The sequence below is a fragment of the Nanorana parkeri genome, unplaced genomic scaffold, assembly GCF_000935625.1.
Source record: "Nanorana parkeri isolate BGI_ZX_2015 unplaced genomic scaffold, ASM93562v1 scaffold352, whole genome shotgun sequence".
Lineage (NCBI taxonomy): Eukaryota > Metazoa > Chordata > Amphibia > Anura > Dicroglossidae > Nanorana > Nanorana parkeri.
The window spans coordinates 213,952-221,965 of NW_017306620.1; positions in this window are offsets into that span (position 1 = coordinate 213,952).

Sequence of the window (8,014 nt, forward strand, 5' to 3'; positions counted from 1 at the left end):
TCGGTGACCAGGGGGTGGTCCTACCTCCCCTGGCTATAAAAACCTGGCCTGAGCTCTGGCTTATTGCTGAGTTATTCCACCTTATGGTGAACACCTAGCCTCCCTGCTGATCCTGCTATTGCCATTGCCCCTGTGTATCCTTCCCGATTACCGACCCTTGGACCGTCTTCCGCCTTTGAACCTTCGCTGCCTGCCTCGACCCGGATTGGACATTTGACTACCCCTCTTGGATTATCCCTAAACTTGTACCGCGTTTCTGGACTGTCAGCTGCTTATTGCCAGTGGGTTCCTCATCTCACTACTAGCTCCCTGGGACGTCTGACAATTAATACTGTATATCTGTCCCGCAAACACGACTTGTACATATTCAGAATTCCTTTCCCATTAAATGGTCTCGCACATCCATTTACTATTCAGATATTCAGGTCACCCCTTCCCTATCGAACATGTTTGAGTTTTTCCATGATTGTTAACTGATAACACAGCAGAAGCAGTTTTTCACGTGGTTTGGCAGAAATAGCATTCTTTAAATGAGCACATTATCCCATCTTCTGTCATGTTCCAGACTGTCCCCATTTTGCTACCAAAGCATATTTTTGGTGGCCCTCTATAGGAAATATCTGAATTTTGTCCTTTCTCTTCCAAAGTAGCAGGGGGCATGGGATTCCCCGATCCAGTATTGTACTACCAGACAGCTCATGCTACCTATGCTCTTCACTGGTGCAGAAACTCACAGTTGAAGAAATGAGTCTCTCTAGAACAGGAATTCTCCCTGGCCCTTTTGAAGGCCCTCCCCTGGACCTCCTTACAGAATTTATGCCCCTACCTATCTTCCCTATCCCACCATTCGATTTTGGTGACTGTGAAAACAGTTGCAGCTAAGGCCATGAAACCCACCGCTCTGCCAGTATGCTCCTGGTTGTCGGGAACCCTGCTTTGCCTCCAGGCACCTGAGATTCTAGGTCCACGCAACTGGTGAGTTTGGGTCATTTCCAGAATTGATTTTTAAGATAGGCATATTTAGCTCTTCACTAATCAGTACACAGGTATAGAACTATGTTTTTTTTAAAATAGGAAATCAGAGACAGTTTATTTGTTTAAGTATCAGTTTATGTATGCATGTCTTAACAGAGATGATCTATATTAGAAAAATTAGCAGACTTTTTATGATGAGGAGTACAATAAATATTTAATGAGTAAGCTGTTTCCATATAGTGAAGGAAGGCAAAAACATATAATTTTCAAAAATTTGTGGTATAGACATGGCCCTTTAGTAATTGAAGCTTATGTATAAAATATCTTGCATTTTTTTATGTTGCAAAAAAGAAACTTACATGCTTCCCAGTTGTCTGCAGCAAAATTTTATATGGTAAGCGAGTTAGACAGCTGGTTTATAATTGGTCACTGACATGCCTTTTGTAGCTGTTAAAAGGCAATAACAACTCTAAATGCCTGTTACACAAACCCCGCTCTCCCTAATAAAAATATTCAGAGTGGTTTTTAACTGCTTGTAAAGTCATGTTCAAGGGTTTGGAAGGGGACTTACTACTGTATTTTGTGTTTTAGCATTTTGCCACCATTTCAGACACCTATTCAGATTCGTTCTGAACACTTTCTAATCACTAAAAGCCAGGAAAAGCTGTAATTGTTTGATAATCATACCTGGGAACAATGTTGCCAGGTCCATTTGAACCAATGTTAGGGTATTTTTTTGCGTCCACTTGAACCAATGTTAGGGGGTTTTTTTGCGTCCACTTGAACCAATGTTAGGGTTTTTTTTGCATCCACTGGAACAAATGTTGGGGTTATTCTTGCGTCCACTGGAACCAATGTTGGGGTTATTTTTGCATCCACTGGAACCAATGTTGGGGTTATTTTTGCATCCATTGGTACCAATGCTGGGGATTTTTTTTGTGTCCACTGGAACCAATGCTGGGGATTTTTTTTGTGTCCACTGGAACCAATGCTGGGGATTATTTTTGAATCCATTGGAAACAATGCTGGGGATTATTTTTGCATCTACTGGAACCAATGCTGGGGATTATTTTTGTGTCCACTGGAGCCAATGCCGGGGATTATTTTTGCATTCACCGGAACCAATGCCGAGGGTTATTTTTGCATCCTCCTGGCACCAATCTTGTGGGTGATTATTCAGTCCAGTGACACCAATGTTGAGGGCTATTCCTGCATCCCATGGCACCAATGCTGGAGGTTATTATAGCGTCCAGTGACACCAATGTTTTTTTTTTTATTATTGCGTCCAGTGACACCAATGTCTTTTCCTTGGGCATCAGAATGCCTTGCCCTGGTACTGGGAGAAGAAGTAGTGGGCAGGAGGAGGCAGATGAAGAGGCCCTCTTAGCATTGTTGGATGCTGCTACCTCCACCAGAATTTCACAGTGGACTGGAGACCAGCCATGCTCCATCTTTCTTTGTATGTAAGTGTTTTTATGTATGTATATGCAGCCCATCTACAGGTACTAGACATGTGGGATTCGTTTCTGAAAGAATCGTTAGTCGGACGAATTTTCGGAGATGTGGATATATCCGAATTTCAGAATGACAGAAATTACGAATGAAAACTAATCTGAATTTTCGATAATGACAATTTCTGAAGAAATTACTTAGCGGTAGTCTGTACGAATATTCGTTTCTGGACAAATATTCGTTGCAGCAAACTGACATTAGAGAAAAGAAAAATAAATTACTTTTTTTTTTTTACAGTCTGCAGAAGAGAAGAAAAAAGCGTGAGGTTTCCCCCCAATTGATACCAGCCCCCTACAGTAAAAGTGCGTGGGGTTCCCCCCAAAAGCCATACTAGGTCCTTTAGGTCTGGTAGGAATTTTCAGGGGTAACCCTACCCCCAAAAAAATGGGGATTTTTTTTTCTACCAGACCCTTTATCTGAGCACAGGTTGGGGGGATCAAGTGCCCCCCCTCCCTGCACCTTACCAGGCTACGTGCCTTCGGCATTGGGAGGGTGTCCCCATGCCGATGGGGACAAGGGCCTCTTCCCCACAACCCTGACCCGGTGGTTGTGGGGTCTGTGGGCAGGTGGTCTTATTTGCATCGGGGTACCCCTTTAATTAACAGTTCACCCAGATGCCGCCCCCCCTTGTGAATGACTCCTACTCATTCACTAAAGGGTTAAAATGAAATAAATAAACCACACTTTTAGAAAAAATCCTTTAAATGAAAAAAAAGACGCCCGCTGAAATAAAAAAAAGTCCCGCCACGCGACAACCCGTCCAACCCCGATGAAAATTTGCCACAAAATGACATCTTTGGGCAGAATGTAAACAGATGGGTGGAGCGAGCTGTGACATCACGGCTCGGTCCACCCATTTGACATTCTAAGCTGTCATTGCACATGAACATAATAGCATTCGGGAGCTCCCGAATGTTATTCGTGAGCTTCCGAATGCCATTCGGGTCTGTGAGCCGAGATGTCATATTAATAGTATTACAGCAAAAAGTTTCCCAGCACACTCACCAGCCAGCATGCAAAAAAAACCTGTCTAACTGCTAATGGCATGCGGGAGCTTACAAATAGCATTCAGGAGCTTCAAATTCTATTGTGTTCATGACAGCTGACAATTATGCCACGGCTTGCTCTGCCCATTTGACATTCTCAGCTGTCATTGAACATGAACACAATAGCATTCGGGACCTCACAAATGTTATTCGTTGGCTCCCGAATGCCATTCAGGTCTGTGAGCCGAGGTGTCGTATGAATAGCATTATGACACCTCGGCCCACAGACCCGAATGGCATTCGGGAGCTCCCGAATGCTATTGTGTTCATGTGCAATGATACCTGAGAATGTCAAATGGGCGGAGTGAGCTGTGACATCACGGCTCGCTCCGCCCATCTGTTTACATTCTGCCCAGAGATGTCATTTTGCAGCGAGTTTTTGTTTGTGGGATCGAACGGATCGTCGTGCGGTGGGACTTTTTTTTTTATTTGGCGGGTGTCGTGCATCATGATTGACGCTGGATTACATGAATGGATTTTTTTTTTTAAATAAAGGAATATTCAAAAATTTGCTCTTTGTTTTTTTTTTCAATTAAAGGATTTTTTTTCTAAAAGTTTATTTCTTTACTTTTACTTTTAGCTCTTTAGTGAATGAGTAAGAGGTAGGTAGGGTCTGGTAGGAGTTTTAGGGGGTACCCCACCTTTCCCCCCCCGTTTTTTGTGGGGTGGAGTTCTCCCTGAACATTCCTACCAGACCTAAAGGGCCTGGTATGGGTTTTGGGGGGAACCCCACGAACTCTTGAAAAAAAATTTGGGGGGTCGCTCCTAACATTCCTACCAGACCTAAAGGGTCTGGTATCAATTGAAAGGGAACCTCACACTTTTTTTTAATCTCTTCTGCAAAAATAAATATTCGTACACACTACCGCAAACAAATTTTTTTCCGAATCCTGAAACGAATTGGCTTTCCCAAAAAACAAAATAACGAAAAATCAGAATGAATATGAAACTAAACAAATTTTTTGCCGGTGCACATGTCTAACAGGCACTGTAAGTGTCACTGGAATGGCAGATAGGTGAGAATGTCTCTGGAAAGGTGTTTGCACCTGGTTCCCACCTATCTACCATTCCACTAACAATGACAGTGCCTGTAGGTGGCAGCTAGGTGCACTGTCAGTGTCAATGGAGTGTCAAATAGCTGGGAACCAGGTGTACACAGCTTTTCAGAGAGATTCTCACCTATCCGCCATTCCATTGACACTTACAGTACCTGTAGGTGTCAGTGTCAGTGTATCTGGAAAAGTGTGTGTACCTAGCTTTTAGTTATCCACCATTCCAGTGACACTGACAATACACCTGGCTTCAGATACAGGCACTGTTAGTGTCACTGGAATGGTGGCTAGGTGGGAGCCAGTTGCACTGTCAGTGTCCCTGAAAAGGTGTACACACAGTGCTCCCACCTATCCACCATTCTGAGGATCTATTGTCTAAGCCCCTGCCACTTTTTAAAAGCACCACTCACCAATCTTCTCACCGTCTCAGGAATTGGAGAGAGTAAACCAGCAGTCCGCCTATGTCGATCCCATATCCTAAGTGAGTGAGCAGTAACGGGGAGTCAGAGACAGGTCTGTGTTTAGTAGAGAGCCATAAAAGATTATCAATTTTGACAGGGGGGAATCGAGGCAGCCTCCAGATCGACTCAACGAGGAATTGGAAAAATTGCGTGGTACTTAGCAAGCTGACCGAGTCCCGAGCTGGGGAGTCCCTCCTAACATTCCTACTAGACCAAATGCCGAAATGAATTGACTTTCGGACCCGAATTCTGAAATGCTAATTAACGAAAAATTTGAATGAAAATAAACAAAATGATTTTTTTGCAGGCACACATGTCTATTGTCTAGTACCTCGTTGGATCAAGAATAGAGAGGACTGAAAGCCTGAGTAACGGACAAAAGCAGAGGGAGAGGCATACAGAGAAGAGATAAAATTAAGAAAGCTAGGGCCAAAACTGCCTTGACGCAAAACATAGAAAAGGTAGAGCCAGGACAAGGTATCAAAGGCCTTTTTGATCTCCTAAGAAAACATCATGGCTGCAAGCTCTTGTTGGTGAACTAAGTGGGTCAGGATGGCGAAGCGGCGCACACTGTTGCTAGCCTGACGTACAGTATAGGGATAAACCTAACTTGGTCACCATGTATTAATGTGCCACTCAGTTGGTTCAATCTACCTACACCTTAGCCATAATTTTAAGCTCTACCTTTATAAATGAAATAGGTCTAAAGTTAGACCATTGGCAGTGATCAGTGTTAGGCTTAGGTAACATACAAATAGAAGCTGTCAAGGATTCACGGCCAAAAAAACCCCCCAGTTTGGATATGATTAAAGATGTAAGTGAATAGAGGAGCAAGGATATCAACAAATTCTTTATAATAGGCTCCAGAGAACCCATCCGGACCGGGACGTTTATTATGAGTGAGATATTTAATAGCAGATTTGACCTCCTGTTCAGAAATAGATTGTTCAAAAATTGTTCTGAGAGTGAGATAGTGAAATGAGGGTCCAATGACTTGCGAAAGCTTCAGGAAAGGAGCCCAAAGAAGAGTAAAGCTCAGAAAGGTGGTGGTGGAAGATATCCAAAATAGCGCTGGGGTTAAAAGTGTGGGAACCTGAGGAGGTTTGAAGGCGAAAAGGCTTAAGAGGAGTCTACGTTTCTGACATTCGATGCAAAAAGAGAGTCTGCTCGGTTGGCTTTGAGGTGATATGTGTGGGTTGTGCGGCGCAGTTGTCTCTTCTTTTTTTTTTTTTTACAGTAATAGTTTTTATTCAGAATTTTGCAAACACATTATCCAAACATACAAAAGAGTAGCAAAACATCTAAAATATACCACAATAGTAGTAAAATAAACAATGTTGTCAAAAAACAATTAAGTGACAATTAAGTTAATCCTTTGGCATGTTAAGTGTTGCACCCCACCAGTAGGTGAAAAAAAAACCTGAGGTATGTTCAGATCAGAAGGGCCTGTCGCCCACATGGGGAGGGATCGTCACCGACACTGATGTGAAAACCAGTGATTCTTCTCACTAACCGCTACCCTGGGGAAAAAAAACGGGGGAGGATCATCCCCCAAAACTTCTACACAACAGAGACAACACAGAAGCACATCCAGACATAACAACAGGATAAGAGCAGCGTGGAAGAGGTAAGAATAGAAGGGAAAGCAAAGGAGAGGTAAGAGTGAAAGGCAGCAAAGAGAAAACAGACAGGTAGTTCAAGGCACAGTTGTCTCTTGGTATGATCCGTTAATAGAAGATTCAAATTCCTACTGGCTTCTTCTGTTAGGTCTCGTTCACACCTAGGCATATTGCATATGCGCATCTGTCGCGCGTTTTTTTACCGCGATGCGCGGTAAAAAAGTTGCGCGACCGTTTTGCGTTTACGAAGGCTACTTGGCTGTATCCCAATGGAAACGTGCAACAAAACGGCCCAAAGTAGTACATGTACCTTTTCAGGCGTGGGCCGTTTTGTAGCGCGTTAGGGACGGGCGGAAATACGCCAAGGTGGGAACGAGACCATTGAATACAATGGGATTTATATTTTTGAGCGTTTTGTAGAGCGTTCGTCGAGCGTAGAACGCGCTACAAAACGTTCAGGTGTGAACGAGGGCTAAGCCTAAGAGGGATCAGAGGTGTGTGCCTGGATGCAACATAGATAGTCCTGTTCAAGAGTGAAAAGACGGAGCAATAGTTTCTTCCGAAGTCATGAGGAAAGTTGGATAAGTTTACCCTATGAACCGGTTCATGGGTTTCCCACAGGAGAGTAGGAGACACATCAGGAGAACAGTTAAGTGAAAGATACTCCTGTGGGGAAGGCAATAACCGAGCGAGAGGTTGGGTCAGAGAGAAGGGAATTGTTTAAGGTCCTTGCAGGAGAACTACTCTTGGGGGGCCAAGTCCGAGAGGAGAAGGGAGACCGTCGAGTGGTCCAACCAGGGGACCAGGAAGTGTATAATCAGAGGAATGAGGGAGTGTGAACCCAGCACTTGATCAATTCTGGTGAAAACTCGGAGGATGCAAGTAATGGGTAAATGCCACTGTAACGGGTTGACCTTGCACCTGCAGTTCAATAGGGAGTACTGTGTCAACAATGCACGGAATTGCGTTGAGGAGTGTGGATCAGCTGGAGAGTCATGAGACCTATTTCGATGTGGAAAAATAGTGAGGTTGGAATCCCTGCAAAAAATCAGGGTACCTATATGATGTGGAAAAGTAGAAAAAATGGTACATGCATGTATCTATAACCAGCCTTTATAGCAGGGCGCACATTGGGATAATGTGATTCAACCTGTGGTGTGTAAAAAGAATATCTGATTCCTATTAGGGGCGTACGAACAGTGCCGGCCTTAGGCCTTTAGGCGCTCTGTGCGAGAAAGCTTTACAGCGCCCCTCAGTGGCCACACCCTTTATTGGCCATCCCCCTGTAACCACACCCATTTCCCCCAATATCCACACCATTTAAAGACTACTATTTTGTTAAGCCTAGG